Source organism: Lissotriton vulgaris, chromosome 12, assembly GCF_964263255.1.
Source record: "Lissotriton vulgaris chromosome 12, aLisVul1.2, whole genome shotgun sequence".
NCBI lineage: Eukaryota > Metazoa > Chordata > Amphibia > Caudata > Salamandridae > Lissotriton > Lissotriton vulgaris.
The window spans coordinates 775,187,758-775,211,007 of record NC_141700.1 but is presented as its reverse complement, the minus strand read 5'-3'; the positions used below and the strand labels follow the sequence as shown (position 1 = coordinate 775,211,007).

Here is a 23,250-nt window from a genome sequence, read left to right as displayed (position 1 = left end):
CTGATGACACTCAGCTTGTTTTTTCATTTAAAGACCACTCTGACTCCCTCTTTTCCAACTTCAGAAACTGCCTTGGCAATATCTGCACATGGATGTCAGCCAATCACCTTGCCCTTAATACCGACAAAACTGAGGTTCTCTTCTTCAGCCAGAAATCACCCCCCCCTGCAATTCTATGGTGGCCCACCATCTTGAACCCTCCACCCACGCCAGTACAGGCTGCCCGCAACCTAGGCTTCACATTTGACAACACCTTGTCTGGTAGCTCCCAAGTCAACAAAGTTGCGGGGGCTTGTTTTACCAAATTGCGCATGATCAGGAAGATTTTCCCCTACCTCCCTCAATCATCCAGCAAAACGGTTGTCCAGGCACTTATCACGACACATCTAGACTATGCCAATAGTCTTTATGCAGGTGCCCCCGAATATCTGATTGACCGTCTGCAAATTGTTCAGAACGCCGCAGCTCGGATCATTGGTAACATTCCTGCCCGTACTTCGGTCAGAGCATACCGGGATGAGCTTCATTGGCTCCCCATAGCCCGGCGTATCGACTTTAAAATCCTGATTCTGGCATTCCGGGCAATTCATGGAACTGGCCCGTCCTATCTGAGCAAACGCCTTAAGATTTCATCTTCAGTAAGACATCTGAGATCCAACAGCCTTCGTCTACTGATCGTCCCAAGATTCAGGCTCTCTCGAAGTGACGGCAGAACTTTCACCGTCACAGCTGCCAAGCTCTGGAACAGCCTACCTCTTGACCTCAGGTTCATTGAATCTGAGCCAGTCTTTCGACGCAAACTTAAAACCTGGTTGTTTACTAAACGTTAATAAGTTCTTCAGCATCTCTTATTCCTCTCAGTTGGACTTGAACCTGGTAACTCTCTCTGGGGACATTCAGGTAATCTTAGTGCCGGGACACCTCCGTCGGAGGTAGCCGCGCGCTTTACAAGCTTCTAAAATAAATAAATAAATAAATCTGTGTAATTTTTTTTACCAGAAAGTTGAGGCTCACACTTCCCCCCAGGGACCAGTTGTTTACTTTATTACTTATTAGACCTTTAGGCAAAAATGAAGGGTCAGGTCTTACGACTACTTCATCTGAAAAGTCACGTAAAAAGGGGTCAGTGCAGACCAAAGCACCCAGCTCCCTAATTCGTCTGAGGAACACATTGCAACTATAAAAAGACCCTTCCAAAAAGGAATTTTACATACACTGAAAGGACTAACTGAAAATATGGAAACTGGAGAACCCTTAAAACTTAAAAGGTAAATCCCAGGGTGGAAGAGGGAAATGCAATGCTTGCCTTTTTAAGAAAAATACTCTTTAACAGTCTTGAAACTAAAGAATCCATAGGCAAAACATTCAGTATCCCTCAGGGCCCTGAGAGGCAAACGTTCAGCATCCCCCAAGGCCCTGAGAGGCAAAACATTCAGTATCCCTCAGGGCCCTGAGAGGCAAAACATTCAGTATCCCTCAGGGCCCTGAGAGGCAAAACATTCAGTATCCCTCGGGGCCCTGAGAGGCAAACGTTCAGCATCCCTCAAGGCCGTGAGAGGCAAACATTCAGCATCCCTCAAGGCCCTAAGAGGCAAAACATTCAGTATCCCTCAGGGCCCTGAGAGGCAAAACATTCAGTATCCCTCAAGGCCCTAAGAGGCAAAACATTCAGTATCCCTCAGGGCCCTGAGAGGCAAAACATTCAGTATCCCTCAGGGCCCTGAGAGGCAAACATTCAGCCTCCCTCAAGGCCCTGAGAGGCAAATATTCAGCATCCCTCAAGGCCCTAAGAGGCAAAACATTCAGTATCCCTCAGGGCCCTGAGAGGCAAAACATTCAGTATCCCTCAGGGCCCTGAGAGGCAAACGTTCAGCATCCCTCAAGGCCGTGAGAGGCAAACATTCAGCATCCCTCAAGGCCCTGAGAGGCAAATATTCAGCATCCCTCAAGGCCCTGTGAGGCAAACATTCAGCATACCTCAAGGCCCTGAGAGGCAAATATTTAGCATCCCTCAAGGCCCTAAGAGGCAAAACATTCAGTATTCCTCAGGGCCCTGAGAGGCAAAACATTCAGTATCCCTCAGGGCCCTGAGAGGCAAACGTTCAGCATCCCTCAAGGCCGTGAGAGGCAAACATTCAGCATCCCTCAAGGCCCTGAGAGGCAAATATTCAGCATCCCTCAAGGCCCTGAGAGGCAAACATTCAGCATCCCTCAGGGCCCTGAGAGGCAAAACATTCAGCATCCCTTAAGGCCCTGAGAGGCAAAACATTCAGTATCCCTCAAGGCCCTGGGAGGCAAAACATTCAGCATCCCCCAAGGCCCTGAGAGGCAAACATTCAGCATCCCTCAGGGCCCTGAGAGGCAAACATTCAGCATCCCTCAGGGCCCTGAGAGGCAAAACATTCAGCATCCCTCAAGGCCCTGAGAGGCAAAACATTCAGTATCCCTCAAGGCCCTGGGAGGCAAAACATTCAGCATCCCCCAAGGCCCTGAGAGGCAAACATTCAGCATCCCCCAGGACCCTGAGAGGCAAACATTCAGCATCCCTCAGAGCCCTGAGAGGCAAAACATTCAGCATCCCTCAAGGCCCTGAGAGGCAAATATTCAGCATCCCTCAAGGCCCTGAGAGGCAAACATTCAGCATCCCTCAGGGCCCTGAGAGGCAAACATTCAGCATCCCCCAAGGCCCTGAGAGGCAAAACATTCAGCATCCCTCAGGGCCCTGAGAGGCAAAACATTCAGTATCCCTCAGGGCCCTGAGAGGCAAACATTCAGCATCCCCCAAGGCCCTGAGAGGCAAAACATTCGGTATCCCTCAGGGTCCTTAGAGGCAAAACATTCAGCAACCCTCAAGGCCTTGAGAGGCAAACATTCAGCATCCCCCAAGGCCCTGAGAGGCAAAACAATCAGTATCCCTCAGGGCCCTGAGAGGCAAAACATTCAGCATCCCTCAAGGCCCTCAGAGGCAAAACATTCAGTATCCCTCAGGGCCCTGAGAGGCAAACATTCAGCATCCCCCAAGGCCCTGAGAGGCAAATATTCAGCATCCCTCAAGGCCCTAAGAGGCAAAACATTCAGGATCCCTCAAGGCCTTGAGAGGCAAACATTCAGCATCCCTCAAGGCCCTGAGAGGCAAAACATTCAGTATCCCTCAGGGCCCTGAGAGGCAAAACATTCAGCATCCCTCAGGGCCCTGAGAGGCAAACATTCAGCATCCCTCAAGGCCCTAAGAGGCAAAACATTCAGTATCCCTCAGGGCCCTGAGAGGAAAACGTTCAGCATCCCTCAGGGCCTTTAGAAGCAAACATTCAGCATCCCCCAAGGGCCTGAGAGACAAACATTCAGCATTGCCCAAGGCCCTGATCGCTACCCACTGACTCCTCAAAGTGGTGCTGCTAAATCAAGTAGAAAACTCATCCCTAAACAAGTTGCATGTTCTGGCTGGGTTACAGGGATCTGGCTGGTACCCCTTAGAGTCCAACATTTTCTAAACATAGGCCCATTGTCTAGAATAAACTTTCAGTGTTGCTGGGGTCCCTTGACCCTGCTCTAGGCAGGTCACTCCACACGTCGCTACAGCACCACCTGTTGTGCCTGTGTTTCCTTACTCGCTGCTGCTGCCACTGCCACTAGTTCGAGGCCCTCCTCCACCTGCAGGCTACCACCTGCGCCTCATCCCTGGTGGCCAGTGGCTGGCCGTAGGTCTGCATGCACTGAATTGCTTGTTTTTTGTTTAACTGTTTGTTTTTCACTGTATTGCTTGTTTTTGTTTAACTGTTCGTTTTTTTCCTTCGGTTTTGCACTGTTAATTCTGTGCCCTCTTCTGCGTCTGTCCCGTTGCCGCTCCTGCTCCCGTCTTTCCAGCCGCTGTGCCCCCTGTGGCCCCACCTCCCCTGCTTGTACTGTATTGCCTCTGTTTTTAATCATTTAATTTGCTCGTTTTTCCTCCTTCCCCATGGATTCTGAGCCATGTGCCCTCTTTGCCTTCTGTTCCCTCGCCGTTCCTGACCCGTTTTTCCCACCGCTGTCTCCCCCAGTGGCCCCGCCCCTGCTCTCCCATTCATCCACTCCCTTCTCCCAGCTGCTCCTCCCTCCCACCTTCCCTTCTTATGGTGGCGGCTGCGCAGCCACTCCGCTGGCGCGCCTAAGGCAAGCCCGTCTGTGCCTAGACCATTCCCAGTGCCAGAACCCCTGGCCCCCTGAACCCTGTGATGCCCGTCTCCGCTACAATATCAGCACCCTCCTCGCACTCAACACTGGACGATCACACACCTGCTTCCTGGCCACCCCGAAGCGCACCCAACGGCCCTTCTCCTACCGGAACTGCACCTTCACCAGCATCCTCTCCACCAAGCCACCCACCGGCACTACTCGACTCACCCTTCTTCAGACATCGCCTTTCTGATGGAGACATGGCTGAACCCCTCCTCGGCACCTTACATCGCCATAGCCATCAATAAAATCACCCGCAGGGACCGCGCCAACGGAGTAGGAGGAGGAGGTATCGCCATCGTCCACAGGAACACTCTCAGAATTTCGACCAACACCGACGACACCCTTAGCACCGCCGAAAACTTGCACTTCCCGATCCACACCGATCCCAACACCACGCTCAGAGGAACCCTTGTCTACATATCCCCCAGACCTCGACCACAGTTCAGCGACTCCATCGCCGACTTCGTCAGTACACACATCCTCGCCTCCACAGACTGCATCCTTCTCAGGGACTTGAACTTCCACCTCGAGAACAACAACGACTCCAATTCCACCATCCTGATCAACAACCTCGCCAACCTCAGACTCAGACAACTCGTCACCACACCCACCCACTCCACCGGCCACATGCTTGACCCCATCTTCTCCGCAAGCTCCCACGTCTCCTTCAACCACACCACAAACTCCACTGGACCGACCATTGCTGCATCCACTTCACCTTCCAGAAACCCACCACGCACCACCGCACCCGACAGATCCCTGCCGCTGCTGAAGCAAAGTCGCAGAAGACCAGCTAACCACCACCCTCGTCCGGAGCCCACCGGCCCCCTCACTGTCGCCCGCAACCTCAGACAATGGTTCGACGATTGCGACAACACCCTTGCCCCAATCAAGAAACCCTCCAACAGACACACCAGCAAGAAAGCCAACTGGTTCACTGAAGACCTCCAGGCCTCCAAGCAAACCTGCAGTAAGCTAGAGAAGAAATAGCATCGCGAACAGACAACGGACAGCCACGCAGCCCACAAGAACGCCATCCACAGTCACCATCAACTCATCAAATCCGCCAAAAGAGCCTCCTTCAAAGACCACCTAGACAACAATGCACACAAAAGTAAAGAGCTCTTCAACATCGTGAAGGTACTCTCCGACCCCAGCTCCAACACCAACGACATCCCACCTTCGCAAGGCCTGTGCGACACTCTTGCCACCGTCTTCCATCACAAGATCGCAGACATCCACGATAGCTTCAATGCCACGACCACCCCGACAACCACTGAGACCTCCATCTCCATGACCACCATTCGCACTGACCCCCTGCTCTCCTGGACCAACATAAACGATGATGATACCATCAAAATCATGAACACCATCCACTCCGGATCTCCGTCAGACCCATGCCCACACCACATCTTCAACAAAGTCAGCACCACCATCACACCCCATCTACGGAAAGCCATCAACATCTCCTTCGAGACAGCAACATTCACGGAAAGCTGGAAGCACGCGGAGATCAACGCCCTACTCAAAAAACCCAAGGCTGACCCCAAGGACCTCAATAACTTCCGGCCCATCTCCCTGCTTCCGTTCCCGGCGAAGGTCATCGAGAAGACCGTCAACAGACAATTGACCCGCTATCTCGAGGAGAACAGCATCCTGGACCCATCCCAGTCTGGGTTCCGCCGCATCAGGGCCCTGTTGGACAATGGAGAAACCGCGGCCCTCATCCTCCTGGACCTGTCAGCCACCTTCAACACCGTCTGCCACCACACCCTACCCACACGCCTCCCTGACGCTGGGATTCCTAGACATGGCTCTAGACTGAACAACCTCCTTCCTCTCCAGCAGAACCCAGAGCATCTGCCTCCCCCCTTTCCGCTCCGAAGCCACCGAGATCATTTGCGGCTTACCTCAGGGATCATCCCTCAGCACAACATTGTTCAACATCTACATGGCACCGCTTGCCCATGTCGCCCGTATATGCATGACCTCAACATCATCTCATATGCCAACGACACCCAGCTGATGCACTCCCTCACCAAAGACCCCCGTCACCGCCAAAACCAACCTCCACAAAGACGTCACAGAGTGCATGAAGAAAAGCTGACTAAAACTAAACTCAAAGAAGACGGAAGTCCTCATCCTCGCCTCCACCCCCTCGGCCTGGGACAACTCCTGGTGGCCGACCGCATTGGGAACAGCTCCAACACCCACCAACCAATCACGCAACCTAGGGTTCATCCTTGACTCCTCTCTCTCCATGACTAAGCAGGTCAATGCTGTCTTGTCCTCCTGCATCCACACCCTCTGCATGCTCTGCAAAATCTACAGGTGGATCCCCACCGAAACAAGAAGAACAGTTACCCAGGCCCTCGTGAGCAGCAGACTGGACTACCGAAATGCCCTCCACGCAGGAGCCTCGGCCAAACTCCTGAAATGACTGCAACACGTACAGAACGCCTCTGCACACCTGATCCTCGACATCCCTCTCCGCAGCCACATCACACCCCACCTGAGAGACCTACGCTGGCTCCCCGTCAACAAAAGGATCACCTTCAAACTCCTCACCCACGCACACAAGGCACTCCACAACACCGGACCAACATACCTCAACAGACGACTCAGCTTCTACACCCCCAACTGCCAGCTCTGCTCCACTGACCTCGCCCTCGCCACAGTTCCCCGCATCCGAAGAGCGACCTCCGGCAGCAGATTCTCCCACCTCGCCGCCAAGCCCTGGAACACCCTCCCCATCCACCTATGGCAGACCCAAGACCTACTAACCTTCAGAAGACTCCTCAAGACCTGGCTATTCGAGCAATAGCAGCAATCCCGCCCGCGCCCCCCCAGCACCTTGAGACCCTCACAGGTAAGTAGCGCGCTTTCCAAATGTTCTGATTGATTGATTGGGGGTCTGGACTGCCCAATACACGCGCCGAACAATGTTGAGAGATATCCGGTCTGGTTCCATGCCCCTGGAAGCAGCCATAATACTGTCATTTGTTGAGAGATCGGCAACAAGGGAAGAACTGAGCATGAAAGTCATAGGAGCGCTGATTGGACACCAAAGGAGCAGGGGTGCCAGATGTGACAGGGCCAAGAAGGGACCACAAGCAGCACCCAAGCAGGGTCCTCCTGGGGGGGGGGGGGGGGGGGGGGGCTGAATGACCTCTGGGATCAAGGCAACTGCTGGGAAGACAGAGGGCAGTCACTGGCCCCAGACAGCGCCAAGAGGCCCTTGTGGTGGTAAAGCACTTTATCAATTCTTATTATAGTAACATATCATCCCTGCTTGATGTCCAACACTGACATTTATTTCAACTAGATGTCTTCATTAAGCCGTTGTAGCATTATTTCTGATTTATTCTCTGGCCTGGTTGATTTTCCTGCACTTCACACCATCCTAGTAGGAAATGAAACCTGTTAATTCTCTCTCCTGATGTTAAACACACCGTAACACTGCTGCCCTTTACTTATTTATGAACAGATGGTGGCAAAATGTTGACATTATCTTTTATGTTTGCAGTTTTATATAGCGTGGACTTCGCCCAAGGATATTATAGCGCTTTACACGAGCACCAGAATACGTCACATATTTGTTAAGGTATGGCAAGATGAAGATACTTGCCCAGAATCACACGATGTTGAGCCGGGGCCGGGATTCACACCCCCTTATCCACTTCCGACGTCACCTGCGCTGACTGATGGCCACATCTCATCCCTCACGTCTGTCCATTTTAGTAATTGTGTGTTTTTTTCTAATTTAACATTTCTCTACTCTGTTTCTTCTCACTGTCAACTCTGGCTATATCGTGCCTTCTCGTGACGCTGTTGCCCTTGCATCCTGTCTGCTGCGCTGTCATGGGGTGGATGACGCCCCGCGAGCACCTACCTCGGCTCCAGGGACGGGGCTGCGGGGCGGGGCCGCGTCACCGCCGTGAAGGAGGGATCCACCTCTGGATTGTGCTGTCTTCAGGGACACCGGAGCGGGAGCGGGCGAGGCGCAGCGCCGGGAAAGAGGTGAGTGTGAGGCGACCCCGCGGAGGAGGGGGCCACTGCCACTAAAATGAGAAATAAATGGATTGAAACCGAGGTAAAAAGAAGTATGTACACTTCCGGCACAGATAACCGAGAAGCTGCACCAAAGAATATGGAACAAGTCAGCTAGGCTGCGGAGAATAAAACAAAGCCCGGGCGAGAATAACTTTCACTTCTTAGAAAAGATAGAAATAAAACAGCATCTCAACTCTCATCCTTAAGGGGCCTCGGTGCACGGGCCGGAGCTTCAAAAGAAGTGGTAAATTCAGGGGGAGCCCAAATCTGTTCTCAGGAGCGTAGCTACTGGGCGGAGGGGGGTCTCTGAGGTGGAACACCCCACAATATTTACTGTCATTCGGGTAACATGCCCCAGATGTCTGACTGGTTGGGTCTGATATGTGCTGGGCCACTTGGATTATGCGCTAGGGCAGGGTGAAATTATGAGGCAGAGTTGAATAAATAATGCGGCAAGAAAACGCAAATTATGTGGTGTAGTAAATGTCCTCTCCACTGTTCTTCTCTGGATAGGCTGTACTATGTTATCTGTGACATCATAGGATGCCTGGGTGTCCCTCTGGCTCACAGTGCCTCTCTCTCACTGACTGTGGCAGTTGGTCACCTCAGGCTGAGCTGCTAACAGCTGGCTCCTGGTGGGGTTTTACTTATGATCTTGACCTGTCTACCTGACTTGGAAGGAACTTGCAATAAAGGATCTTAACTTACACAGTGGACTTTGCATCATTCATTTACCACAACTTGGCGAAGTTTTAAAGAGGATGAACCTGCGAGTGTATTAAGGAGATAGGCCAACTAAAGAACTAAGGAAACTTAAGACAAAGAAACATAGACTTTAAGGACTTTCAACACATCTATTGAAACTAAAAAGTAATGCCCTGGTCAACCCCATCAGTGTCCTCTACTATCTGGACAGCCTGCAACCTGGGCGTTTGTTACTATTTTGCCTGCTGTCACCTTGCTCCTGTCTGGAAAAGTTTTTCCAGCAATACTCTTCCCTGAGGCCTGCAGTGTGTTTTTATTTGATCTGGCCTTCATCCAGTGTGGGAAGCGTCAGGCGTTGGCAGAAACTGGCAATTTATAGGCGAAGTGGTTTATTGGCAGCGTCAGTGACAAATGGTGTGAACGTTTCTGATCTTCCTCAGAGGAACTGTTGTGCCGATTTGATACACTGGGTCCTTCATTGAAGAACCACTGAAGAACAGTCTCTCTGGTGAGTTCTTGCACTTATACTCTATCGTTTTACAACGCCAGAACTCGCTACTTGCTGCGCATTAGTCTGGTTCCTCGCTGGTTGCGTGTTGCTCTGCATGGGAACTTTTGTGTGCTAGCTCTTTAAGCTTCGGAAGTTATTCACCAGCGCGTAAACACAGCGCCGCTTCAGCATGAGTCTACTGTTTCACTGCGCTTTGCCATGTTCAGTTACTCACCGCACTGTATGTTGATGACGGTTGGCCGGCAGCGATCTTCTCTGTTTCTCTGCTCCCGTCCATCTGATGACGTCTTTGGAATGCTTCTGGGAGTTGGTGAAGGTCTTCTCATGTAGCGAGGTTCTTCTGATGAGGCTCTTGTGACGCCTGTGACGCCTTCCTTTGGAGACACGTCAAGCTTGTCCCTCACGCTTCTTACGCCGCTACGGTCGACGTGACGGCCATTTTGTCTTCAATTTAGTTGCCACGACAACAGCTTGCTCTGTACACTTCCCAGTTACTGTACAGCGTTGTTGAACACAAAAGTCGTTTAGTTTGAAGGTATTTATCCAGCACTGTTGCCAGCAGCAACCGGCAGGAGAAAGGATCTGAGGGCAACTGTCTCAGTGTAGGTTTCTCTTTTTTTTCTCTTTTTTTTTATGGCGCAACAGCTACCCAAAAAGGGTTTCCCGGCGCCTGAGAACACAGCATCATAGATGGAAGAGTATAGCTAGGTCATTCAGGTTACTGATCGAACAACCAGGTTTTTATCGCTTTACGGAACTTGGAGAGACTTCCCTCCTTTCGTATGTGAAATGGAAGTGCGTTCCATATAGTGGGACCCAGGTGGGAAAAGGATCTTCCTCCCGTCCTGGAAAGCTTGAATCTCGGCACGCAGAACTTTTCAGCTGACTGGGACCGTAAGTTTCTTGTAGGGATATAGGGATGTGCTAGTGTCTGAAGATATTTCGGGGCAGTACCTGATTTAATTTTAAACATGTAGTTGAAGGCCTTAAATCTGATGCGATTTTCTACCTTCAACCAATGCAGTTCACGTAAGTAAGGAGACACGCTGGTATATTTAGGGGTATGGCAGAGAAGTCGAGCAGCCGTATTTTGTACTAGCTGTAATCTTTTTATGACTGCTTTATTTGCCCTCAGATACAAGATGCTCCCGTAGTCAAGCCGAGATGTAATTAAGGCATTGACTACTGTTTTTTGCATGGGGACCGGCAGCATCCACAGAATCTTCTTGAGACATTTGATAATGGTGAAGCAGAGACCCAATACTTTGCTTGCCTGTTGCTTCATGGACAAGGTATTGTCTAGGATTACTCCCAAATTTCTTGCATGGGGCACTGGTGTTGGAAGATCACCCATCTGTGTAGGCCAGTGTGATATATTCCAGAGCTCTGGATGTTTGCCCAGAAGAAGGATCTCCGTCTTGTCTCCATTTAATTTCAACTGGTTAGTTGACATCCAGTTGAAGATGTTCAGAAGACCATTTTTGAGAGAAGACGACTGTGAGAAGGTGGCCTGATATGCAGTGCTCACTATTCTAGTGAACACTATGTATCAGTCCAGCAACCCTTATTGATGATTGGTTGTAAGTCAACCTTATAGACCAGCTATCCTAGTAGCGTGGATACGAGCAGTCTAAGGCTAAAGACTCGAGAGGGCGTGTTAAGCCAGCTGTTATACCACACATATACCCCTTGAATACCAAGTGAAAGGACACCACACAAGTGTTATGAAAATAAACAAGATATTTATTAAGAATCACAACAGCCCTGTACTCTTTATGAGGACAGGGTACTAAGCACAAAACAAAACTCTTACGAAAATACTTAAGTTAGCACAGTATATACAAATGCCCGAGGGGCACGGAAAACCATATACTCTGAAAGTGGAATGCGAAATTACTAGCAGGTAAGTACAGTACTAATAGGCTTTGGAATCGCTAGGTCTTGACTAAAGAATCTTCAGATTATGTCTAGGAGGCCTAGGGGACTCGGGTGCAGAGTGTGCACTCTCACGCGGGATGCGGGACAAAGTCTATGGTAGCTAGATTTCACAGAGTTAGTGTTCTCGGGCGAACCCGACCTGGTAGGAGGAAAACGGAAGTGGATCCTGACCCTTGGATAGTGAGGCTATGCTGGGGCACCGAAATGCCGAAGTTACCTAGCCCAGGGGCTGCAGCTGCATAGGTCTCAAAAGACGTCGGGAATCCTCGTAGACGGACCAGGAGCCTGGAAGAAAGAAGTTGCTGGCAGGCGACCAGTGAAGAAAGTTCGATGGATCCAAGCCTGGATCGAAGAGAGATGACACCTGAAAGCAGAGGGGACCAAGTTCGAGACTACTAGCCAGTAGTCAGGTGGCACCAGGAGGGCACCGGATGGTAGTCACCTCGACTAGGTGAGTGGGTGACGCTGTGCTCTGCAGATCTCACGGACCAGGAGGCGTGTCGGCGACCAGGATGGAGGAGCGAGCTGTCCCACGATGGATGAAGCTGTCGGCGTCGCTGGACCCAGGATTGGGCAACAAAGCCTTGGCAAATTCAAGCCCACGCGGTGGACTCAAAATGGCGTCTGGAGTGGACCAGGAGGGTCCGGGGTGCTTCTCTGTTGCAAGGAAGCAAGGGCCAGTCTGGAGCAACCAGACCAGCAGCAGTGATGTCGTCGGGCGTCGTGAAGAAGGCCACAAGCCAGCCGGCTAGTAGCCACACAGCGCGGTGAGCAGGCAAAAGCAGAAGGGCCCCACGCAGATCGTGGAGATGCTGGAGGGCTGATCTTCGGTGCTGGAGCTGCTCAGGGTTGGGGCTTCTCGGACCCCAAAGCACTCACCAGTGGAGCACACGGTGGGCTTGTTGCAAAGAAGTCGTGCAGTCTTGGCGATCGTCGGTCCCTCGAGGTCTCGTCGCACTCACAGTTCTCAGCTTTGCTGTAGAGGTGAGTAGAGGTCAGAGGTGCCAGGGAAGCCGGGTCTCGTCGAGCTGTGTCGTCGGATTCGTGAAGAAGGACTTGCCAGTCACTTGACTGCTGTTTCCATTGTGCATTGCCAGGATACCGGACTAACTGTGCTGCTTACCGCGTTGCCAGAGGTAAAGGATTGCCAAGCTCTTCGTGTTCCATTTGGTTGCCTCCCCGGGGACTCGCTGGTGTGAGCGAGAACAGCTGTCTGCTGCTCTGACCGTCGCTCCCAGCTTGAGTCTCCAGGGTTGAGGCAAGGGCGTTATCAAGAACTACATCTAGCCCGGGGGACTGCGAGGACCAGCAACCCCTGCCTGGAGCAGCTGCTGCCTCTTCCCCCAGGCGACACGCCCACGGACACGCCCACCGGCGAAATCAGTATTTTACTTTGTGACACCCGCTTCGCGGGCGCCACTCACTTGACTGCTGTTTCCATTGTGCATTGCCAGGATACCGGACTAACTGTGCTGCTTACCGCGTTGCCAGAGGTAAAGGATTGCCAAGCTCTTCGTGTTCCGTTTGGTTGCCTCCCCGGGGACTCGCTGGTGTGAGCGAGAGCAGCTGTCTGCTGCTCTGACCGTCGCTCCCAGCTTGAGTCTCCAGGGTTTAGGCAAGGGCGTTATCAAGAACTACATCTAGCCCGGGGGACTGCGAGGACCAGCAACCCCTGCCTGGAGCAGCTGCTGCCTCTTCCCCCAGGCGACACGCCCACGGACACGCCCACCGGCGAAATTAGTATTTTACTTCGTGACACCCGCTTCGCGGGCGCCACTCACTTGACTGCTGTTTCCATTGTGCATTGCCAGGATACCGGACTAACTGTGCTGCTTACCGCGTTGCCAGAGGTAAAGGATTGCCAAGCTCTTCGTGTTCCGTTTGGTTGCCTACCCGGGGACTCGCTGGTGTGAGCGAGAGCAGCTATCTGCTGCTCTGACCGTCGCTCCCAGCTTGAGTCTCCAGGGTTGAGGCAAGGGCGTTATCAAGAACTACATCTAGCCCGGGGGACTGCGAGGACCAGCAACCCCTGCCTGGAGCAGCTGCTGCCTCTTCCCCCAGGCGACACGCCCACGGACACGCCCACTGGCTACGCACATAAAGCAACTCGTAGACTCACGCGACGCGGGACGCGCGTGGGACCAAGCGCGGGACTAAGCCCGGACAAAGGGTGGGCCGTCTGTGGCCGTCCGGGGACGACCAAGGACGGGACGGGTCACCCCTCTTACATCGACTTCAGGAGATCGAGCCCACCTATTTACTTGACCACAATACTCCTCAATGATGGCTTTGAAAAAATTGCGCTCAAGAACAATTTACATGAAACGCATGGGTACCGATGCAGCCATTAGAAAATCTGTCGATAAATCTATGAAACCTGGCCAAATTTCTAACACACCCGCAATAACCAAATACTTTTCTACTCTTTCCGAGAAAAACCACTCATCTCCTCGAACATCGGTAGAAGAAAATAAACATATTTCTATTACTATTGATAGTGAACGCCAGTCAGAATTATTTGCTGCACTAAGCAATCATAATCAAGAATCATCTAATCCAGAGATAAATCAGCCAAATAATCCGCCCTCGGAAGAGTATTCTCAACTGATTCTAGAGATGTCGCAAATAACACCAATTAGACAACAGGAGAACAAATCAGCTAATGAGGTCTCCGTGAATATCATTACGAAGACCGAAGAACAGAAATTAACGTCTCCATTAAGAAAAAACCAACCATTCACTAGTTCCCCAGATAAATCACCTAAACTGTTCTCTAATCAATCCAATCTTACAAATCTCTATTTTCCTAACACAACCCTTCCAGCTGCCTTTCCACCCCTGTCCAAAGTTCTCTTCTCCCTTCAAGACATTCTGGAATCAGTTCTCACACATCTCGGCCAAATCTTAGCCAACTCAGACGACACATTGGACGTCCAAATAGGCATTCTCAAACATCTGGTGGAAGAAAAAAAGAAAAAAGAGTCACCCAAAGCCTCATCCGAGGAATTAGAAACGGTCAACCAGGTAGCATCTGAAGCTGGTTGTAAAAAAAGTTCAAGATCTCAAAAAATGCAAAGTGTAAGTACGCAAACATCAGATGCGAAAATAAAGGAAAGTGAATTTAAGAAATTGCAATCTAAGGAAAACCCACCCATAATCTTCTCTCTGAAAAAGCTTTTCAGTGAAGAAAAGGAATACACTTCTGAAAATAGTCTCAAAAATTATCCCATTTTTTCCAACAAAGAAACTGAGATTGGTTATGGTATGATATCCACCGAAAATAACATACATTTGTCGAAGGATAGCAAAGAAAATGAAACCAAACAGACAGGAAAAATTGAAAAAATCACTGAAGTGAAAGAAAATATGGGCAAGAAAAAGCGAGGACGTCCCCTGAGAAGAATCCATAAGAAAAAAGGGAACAAACTCAAATTTCAAAAACATACTTATGCTAATTTGGAGATTACTCCACCGACTAAAATAACTACGCCGGCGAAGCCTTTGAACCCTAATGCAGATGAATATTGCCAGTCAATAGTAAGAAAACCATTAGAGCAAAATATCGTCAATCCAAAAAATCTACAAGATCATATAACTAGGCAGTGGGACAGAACACTATCAAAACACTTAACTATCGAGGATCTCTTTCCAACTGATAATATCCCGCTCAATCGAGGAAGAATAGTCCAGCTATTGCAAGAAATTCCTTCCTTGATCTCTCTGACAAGTAGAGAAATAGACCTAGTACGCTTTCCAAAAATAGAAAATACTCAATTCGCACAAGTGTCATTCTTCTCTCCAGTTCTCCCAGGTCTAATCATGAGAGAAAAAGAAATTCTACAAAAACACGGATATGATGTAATTTCAATTTCAGACATCAAAACCAACTTGCAAAATTCCGTAGTAACTAAACAACATCTTACTGATAAAATATCTAACATAGAAAGGGATGATCGTACATCAAACAACATGAGGAAAGACAAATTAAAAATACAAGTAAGGCAAGGCGAAAGGTTGGTGTGGTCAAGGAACATTAATCCAATAGAAGATGAAGATTACCAACAATCTTGGACGTGGTTACCAGAAGTATTAAACGGCAACAAAATGGACAATTTACATCACCGTCAGGTTTAACAAAGGTCTGAAAATATCGCTATGGAATATGGCCGGGAAAACTCACAATAAAATGAAAGGTGTAACAAAAGATAATCCAGACATTCTAGCGTTGCAGGAAACATGGTCAACCACCTCCTTTACGCAAAAAGGGTATTACGTCTACGAAAACCCAGCAAAAAAATCTAAAAGGGGTCACGCGAAAGGAGGTATGGCAATCCTACTGAAAGAAGACTATTGCTGGTCACAAGAAAGTATTGATACATATTCGCACAACCTACAATGTATCAAAATTCAACTCAGATTACAGCCTACAGGCACTTATAAGAAAATATTACTTTTCAACATTTATGCTCCACCAAGTAAAAAACATGACTCTTTATTCGATCACCTATTAGAAACCATATCCAACATCCTCGAAGATCAACATCATCTACCATATATTTTGATGGGTGACCTAAACGCCAAAATATCAAATAGCGAGATAAAGAAATGGTCAACGTTATTTAAGGAGGAATCACTGGAAATAGCACTCCCGCAACTTCCAAAAGGAGTGAAGTCGGATAAAAGAGGAAGCCTGTTATTATCGTTCCTCCCAACTATAAATGGGATAATTCTAAATGGAAATATTAATGGAGACAAGCCAGCTTCATTCACAAGACAAGGAAATGGAGTCTCCTCCATCTTAGACTACTTCATATGTGGGAATGAGCTAAGAGAACAAATTTCTGACTTGTCTGTCAAATTTAATGATGAAAGTGATCATGCCATTCTCTGCTTAACAACACTCTGGATGCCACCAATCACTTACCAGACCGACCCAATATTCAGTAATCCCATAATAGAAGTAAATCCAGTCCAGCGTCGGATTTATTGGGAGGCGGAAAACTTGGACTATTTGAAAGTATTAATCACACAATCCCAATTGTTAACCAATATTTACTCTGAAGATCCTATCAAAAACTATGAAATTTTACTAAATGAACTCAAAAATGCAATACAAAGCAAATTAAAACAGAACAGACCTGCACAAAGAAAGTGCGTCAGCAAGCACAAAAACTGCAATCAGCCAACGGTAAAAATGCTAAACAGGATGATTCGGGCTCAGTACTTGTGTAAAACACCATTATATAAAGCTGAAATAAACAAATTAAAGAACCAAATCCGTAGGCAACGTGCTAGACAGGAAAGGTTGATACAGGACCGTAACTGGATGGACATTCAAATTGCAGCAAGGCAATGCAACCAACGAAAATATTGGTCCTTGATAGCTAAGATGACGGGAACTAAAAAGAAGCTCGAAGCAATCCCCGTCTCAGAAGAAGACTGGGACACATTTTTAAATGATCTGTATAAATCCAACATGAAGGGTAGGGCGAGAAAGGCATTTGAACAGAAAAAGGAAAACAATGATATAAAACTCTCCAGGGCCTCGGCAGAGTCAATTGCCTTGAATATCAAAAAGGCACGAAGTACGGGTGTATCCGGTCCTGACCAGATCCCGATAAAGGTTTATCAAGCTGACCATAAAGCTTGGGGTCAGATGTTAGCGCCACTATTCAATTACATATTCGACTCTGGGAACATTCCAAACTCGTGGAAAGGAAGCACAATAATTCCTATTTATAAAAAAGGAAAAAGGACTATTGCTGGCAATTATAGACAAATTGCCTTAATGGATTCTGGCGGAAAGATCTTTGCGGCTGAAATTCTTGACCGGTTAAAGCTTTGGGCTTTTTCAACTGGACTAATTCCCATGTTTCAAGCCGGGTTCCGATCGAACCACTCGGTTACGGATAATATAGCTATCTTTCAATTTCTACTAGATAAATACGTAACCGGGAAATCGCAAACAATATATGCTGCCTTCATCGACTACTCAACAGCGTTCGACAGGGTCGATAGGCCGACATTATGGTCGAAACTGAGAAAAATGGGTATCTCAGAGCCTTTATTGCAACTAATCGTGAACCTACATAGCAATACCTGGTGCTGTGTCCAAATGGGGGGCGAGAGGGGCATGTCAAAAATAATACATACATCTAATGGCCTAAAGCAAGGGTGTCTGTTGGCCCCGATTTTATTCTCTCTTTACCTGAGCGACCTGCCGTCGCACTTACAACAAGGGCAAAGCACCCCACCGAAAATGGCATCTCATCCGATACATTGTTTACTTTATGCGGACGATATTGTCTTGTTTGATCTGACACCCTTTGGTCTCCAAAATCTCTTGGACACTTTATACAATTACTCGAAAGATCATTTTCTAACTCCAAATATAAATAAAACTAAAGTAGTTGCATTTACAAAAAAGAATAAAGAAGTGAGGTTCCAATGGAAACTGGGAAGCGAGATCTTGGAACAGACAAAGGAATATACTTATCTTGGAAGAATCTTTACGCATAACTTGAGTAACAAGAAGCAAATCACCCATCTAAAAAGGAAATGTGACCTACACGCAGGTGCAATATCACGCCTGTATAGGAAGACTGGAAGTAGGCATTTCTCAGCACTGATAAAAATTTATAGAGCCAAAATATCTCCGGTTCTATCTTACGCCTCAGAACATATTCCCCTAAAACAATGGAGTTATATGGATACAAATGAAGGGAAAACACTAAAAAAGCTATTGAAAGTTTCTAACTCAACACCTGTACAGGCCCTAAGGCTTGAATGTACGATCACCAGCGCATTTGCAATATCAATAGCAAGCCTCATAAGGTGGGCCTATAACCTTCTGCATTCTAATGCGGGTACCCTACGACATCTGCTAAAAATTGAGATCTTTAGTGAGGATGCCATCAACTCTACTTTTGTGAAAAACTTGGGAGAGGCGTTCTGTTTAGCAAAAATTAGTGCAGAAATGTTATCCTCTTGGACACCCGCACAACTCAAACTATTTTTAAAAACATTTTCCCCAAAATTAAGTTATGAGTTAGATCATTTACATTGTACTAAACTATCTTTGTACAAACCTTATGCTGACTCCCAAGAATATAAGTTAAAATTGCCATATCTGGAATACACTCTTACCCATGGCGTAAGGCGTACGATCATGATGCTACGTCTGGGTATTCTCCCTTTGTTATCTTTTACCTCCACCTGGAAACCAAACAGTTCCTCTCAATGTAACCTATGTTCGGGGGGTAAACAGAACTTAGAACACATGCTCTTTGTATGTCCAAATAAAGTTGTTGTTACTGCTAGGGTAACATGCCTAGAACCAATATATCGGTCCTGCAGGATCACGAAAGCAAGGGATTTCATCTCCATGTGTGCTAATCCACCTAACGAATATGTTTGTAATAAGATTTATAAATTTTTTAAAATAACACTGAAAATGTATTAAATTGTATGTTAATGTAATATGTATTTTCCTTTTAATGATTTTGTGGTCCTCGAAAGAGTACCGAAACAAAATAAAAAAATTTTGACTTTGACTTTGAAGAAGGACTTGCAGCAGACCGCAGTGTTCTTAGGATGGTGCCCGCTTGATGCAGGGTGACTACTCCTTAGCCACAAGGGAGAATCTTGAAGAAGAAATCTTGATGTCCTTTCGCAGAAAGTCGTGTCTTGATTCCAAAGATGATCTAATTTTAACAGGGGGCCCGCTCCTATCTTTATACTAAAAAAGGGGGCTGACCCGGTGACTAGGTCCTGCCTATGGGTGGGACTAGGAGGGGGGTGGTTACACCCCTCTCCCATGCCGGACTTCCCCCAGGCCAGGGGCTGGTGTGCCCCTGGAACTGGTTCTGACCGGCCTATGCGTAGTGAGCACCGGGGTGCCACTCAGCAGTCACCTTCCTGTAAAGCCCTGCCTACCCAGGATACACAAAACCCTGTCTAGGACGGTGCTAGCACCGCCCTTGACAGGAAACCCTTTGTCCAGGCTCCCCTCGCTGGAAGGACTCCCAGCTGCAGGGGGTCAGACTCGTGTCTGTGGTGGCAGCATCCATTTTGTGGAGCTGAGGCTTCAGTTAACTTTAACCGGGGTTCACAGTTACATACATGTCGTCTCCCTCTAGAAGGGTGGAATGCTAACCCCGTCGCCAGAATTGGCGAGGGGTTAGTATTCCAATTCGTATGACACCTTACTCGACATGTTTTGATAAAGCAATACCAAAGATAGCATTTAACCGCGAGGATTATAATGCACTTAAGAGTATATGGTATGCGTTATCATGGAACAGCTATTAGGACTTGGTTCCGCAAGCTGCAGACAGGCTCAGCTCATGCCAGAGCACCATCTCACACGATTCCAAGCACTCTGCCTTCAGGATTGTCAAGGCCTGCCATAGGAGTGACTGATAGGAATCTGTGTGTCCATTTTAGGGTTAGGTATAGGTATACTACACCTACAGCAAAGGGTGATTACACGACTTTGCCCCAGCTGTCATGCAGCCAGTTGTGTCAAATTTAGGAGGCCAGCCAGGGGTGGCATAATACATGCTGCAGCCCCTGGCAGCCCTGGGTACACCTATGCCCTGAGTTACAGGGTCTGATAAGGTGGCCCAGTCCCAATTGGAAATGTACCTAGGGTACATGGAATCCATTTTAAAGAGAGAGCAGTAGGCCTGGGGTCCTGATTGGCAGGGTCCCAGGTCGACTATGTCCAAAACCAGCTAAAACACAGGGCAAAAAGTTGGGGGCAACCATAGTCAGGAGGTACCTTCCTACAACGACGATGAAGATTGGGGTTCAGATAGTGAGAAGACAATTTGTGAGTTGTCTGCGTACGTCATAAAAGTGAGTCCAGCTTTCTCCACTAAATCTGCCTCAGTCTCAGATATAAATTGAAAAAGAGCGGGCTTAGAATGGAGCCCTGTGGAACCCCGTGAGGGGAGTTAAAATGTCCAGAGCTTGCAGTGGTAGATGCTATTTGATATGTGCGTTGGCTCAGGAAGGATCTGATCCATTGCAGTGCCATTCCACCGATTCCATTTTTTTCAAGTGTGGTGAGTAGTCTATTGTGCGACACAGTGTCAAAGGCTGCGCTTAGGTCGAGTAAAATAAGCGCAACCGTTTGACCGTCGTCGAGGAGTTTCTTGATGGTTTCAGAAATTCCTAACAGGGCAGTCTCCGTGGAGAAACCCGCTCGAAAACCAGATTGGGTGGGGTGAAGGAGGGCATTATCGTCAGAAAAAAGGGTGAGGGCTGTGTGTACATGTCTTTCCAGACATTTAGAAAACGCTGGAAGGAGTGATATAGGTCTGTAATTGGCTAGTTGTTCCGGGTCAGCTGTAGGTTTTTTCAACAGTGGGGTCACTATGGCATGTTTCCATAGGGGAGGAACTGGTTTGACAATTAAACCTCAGTTTCCTCGGCGGAAAAAAGGGATTTGACCTGCATTTCAGTGCTTCATTTTCTTCACGATGCAGATGATTTGGGCGATGTATCAGTCTTCGGTTATGGCATCCAATAGACGGCCTGATACTTTGTTTGCGTGGCAAGACTCAGCGTTGACTCTGGACACCAGTACTGACAACATATCGACCCGCAAGCCTTCTACTGGGACACAGCAAGTTGACTTTATGTATGTCCTGTTTGGTATATGGTCTGGGCATTTGGATCCCGGGTGAGAGGTCGCTCACCGGTGTTAATTAATTTCTGTAATGTTAACTTCTCTCTGCAGGGGTGTATTTAGTGTTTAATAGGTTTACTCTATCTATGGGAGGTTGTGTGCTTTGTGCGTAGTCCGTGCCCATTTCTGTACCCTGCTTTGGGGAGGTTGTGTGTCTGTTTGCGGGTAGTCCATGCTCCATGTTTATTCCCAGGTTTACTACCCTGCCGTGTACCCTTTGAGGTTGAGTGCTTACGGGTAGTCCATGCCCCATCGTTTGTCCCAGGGTTATTGTCTTTATCCTGCGGTGTACCCTTTTCTGGGGAAGTTGGTGTTTGTGGGTAGTCCATGCCCCATCGTTTGTCCCAGGGTTATTGTCTTTATCTTGCGGTGTACCCTTTTCTGGGGAAGTTGGTGTTTGTGGGTAGTCCATGCCCCATTGTTTGTCCCAGGGTTATTGTATTTATCCTGCGGTGTACCCTTTTCAGGGGATGTTGAGTGTTTGTGGGTAGTCCATGCCCCATCTTTGTCCCAGGGTTATTGTCCTCACCCTGCAGTGTACCCTTTTTCAGGGGAGGTTGGGTATCTGCGGGTAGTCCATGCCCACAGGAGATGTTGGGTTTTTTTGCGGGTAGTCCATGCCCCACTTTTGTTCCCAGGATTACTGTCCTGTGGTGTACCATTTTTTGTCCTAGGGTTATTGTCCTTACCCTACGGTGTACCCTTTAATGGGGAGTTTGATTATTTGTGGGTAGTCCACGCCCTTTTTTATTCCCAGGATTAGTGTCCTGTGGTGTACCCTTATCTGGGGAGGTTGAGTGTTTGCGAGTAGTCCATTCTCCACACTCTGCGCTGTTCCCTGTTTTTGGTGGAGATTGTCTGTGCACTATTTTCCTATCGAAGTCTACCTTCTTGCAGCTACTGGCCAGGGCTTCATTTTGGTAAGATTTTGAGCTGTGAATTTATCATGTGTCAGCACATCTTTATCAGGGGTAGTTTGTTTTTTTCTTTGGTGAATCCTTTGGTAAAGGGGTTTGTTCTTTTGGTTTATCTTATGTGAATCTTACCCCTATTGTGTCTCTCCCAGTCTACACTCATTTTTATTTCTAGGGTGTTTACCCTGTGGTGTACCCATGTGTGGGGAGTTTATGAGTGTCACCAGTTAACTTAGCTGTTGGTCTTGTTTTTTCGAAACCTTCCTGTTTCGTTAAGGAAGGGGGATGAGGCATATTGTGACATAATGTTGTTTCTTTGTTCTTTTCTCTGCTGATGTTACCTCATGCTTACGTCATCTCTTGTCGTACATTATTACTTTTGGTTCATCTCAATTTTATACTTTCCTGCTGATGTTGCATTTGAGGTATTTTGCAGATTGTTTCTTTATTCTGTTCTTACTCCATAAGGGAAGAGGATGTGTAGTAAATGTCCTCTCCACTGTTCTTCTCTGGATAGGCTGTACTATGTTATCTGTGACATCATAGGATGCCTGGGTGTCCCTCTGGCTCACAGTGCCTCTCTCTCACTGACTGTGGCAGTTGGTCACCTCAGGCTGAGCTGCTAACAGCTGGCTCCTGGTGGGTTTTACTTATGATCTTGACCTGTCTACCTGACTTGGAAGGAACTTGCAATATAGGATCTTAACTTACACAGTGGACTTTGCATCATTCATTTACCACATGTGGCACATTTAGTTATAGCATTACTACATTATTTTGACATTTTTACACTTGTTAACACTGTCTGGGCATTGGTGGCACCTCATTAGTACCAGTGTAACACCCAAATATAGCAGTAAGTACCAGAAATGTGACCAGTTAACCTACAGCTTTCCAAACTTTTCATGTTGGTGACACATCTTTCTGTGAAAAATTTTTTAGGGACACGGTAACGTGCGCGAGCGCAGCGAGCGTGCCCGAATTACCTAAATTACTACACCTCCGAGATTGGCGCCATCCTAGTTAAGTAACCTAGCATCAGGGAACGGATACAAACTACGCCTCTAAGATTGGAGCCATATTAATTGTATGCCATCAGTGTTTTAAAATGTCCAAAACATTTCTAAATCTCACTACTTACTTACAGAGTGAGTGCCTGGGATGGTGGGGAAGAGGTGGCTCAGATGCCACTGTGGTTATCAGCGGTGCAAGGGGCCCAG

The 23,250-nt window shown here is 48.1% G+C and overlaps 1 protein-coding gene across 1 annotated transcript in view; it reads left to right on the top strand.

Annotated features, from left to right (window-relative positions):
• The first annotated feature begins 8,196 nt into the window (after positions 1–8,196).
• The window catches only part of LOC147678670 (UDP-GlcNAc:betaGal beta-1,3-N-acetylglucosaminyltransferase 9-like), a 117,402-nt gene continuing 102,348 nt past the window's right edge, over positions 8,197–23,250 (top strand). The window contains exon 1 of the mRNA XM_086946618.1: positions 8,197–8,235. The gene's annotated coding sequence lies outside the window, so the exon portion shown is untranslated. The remainder of the gene's footprint in view (positions 8,236–23,250) is intronic.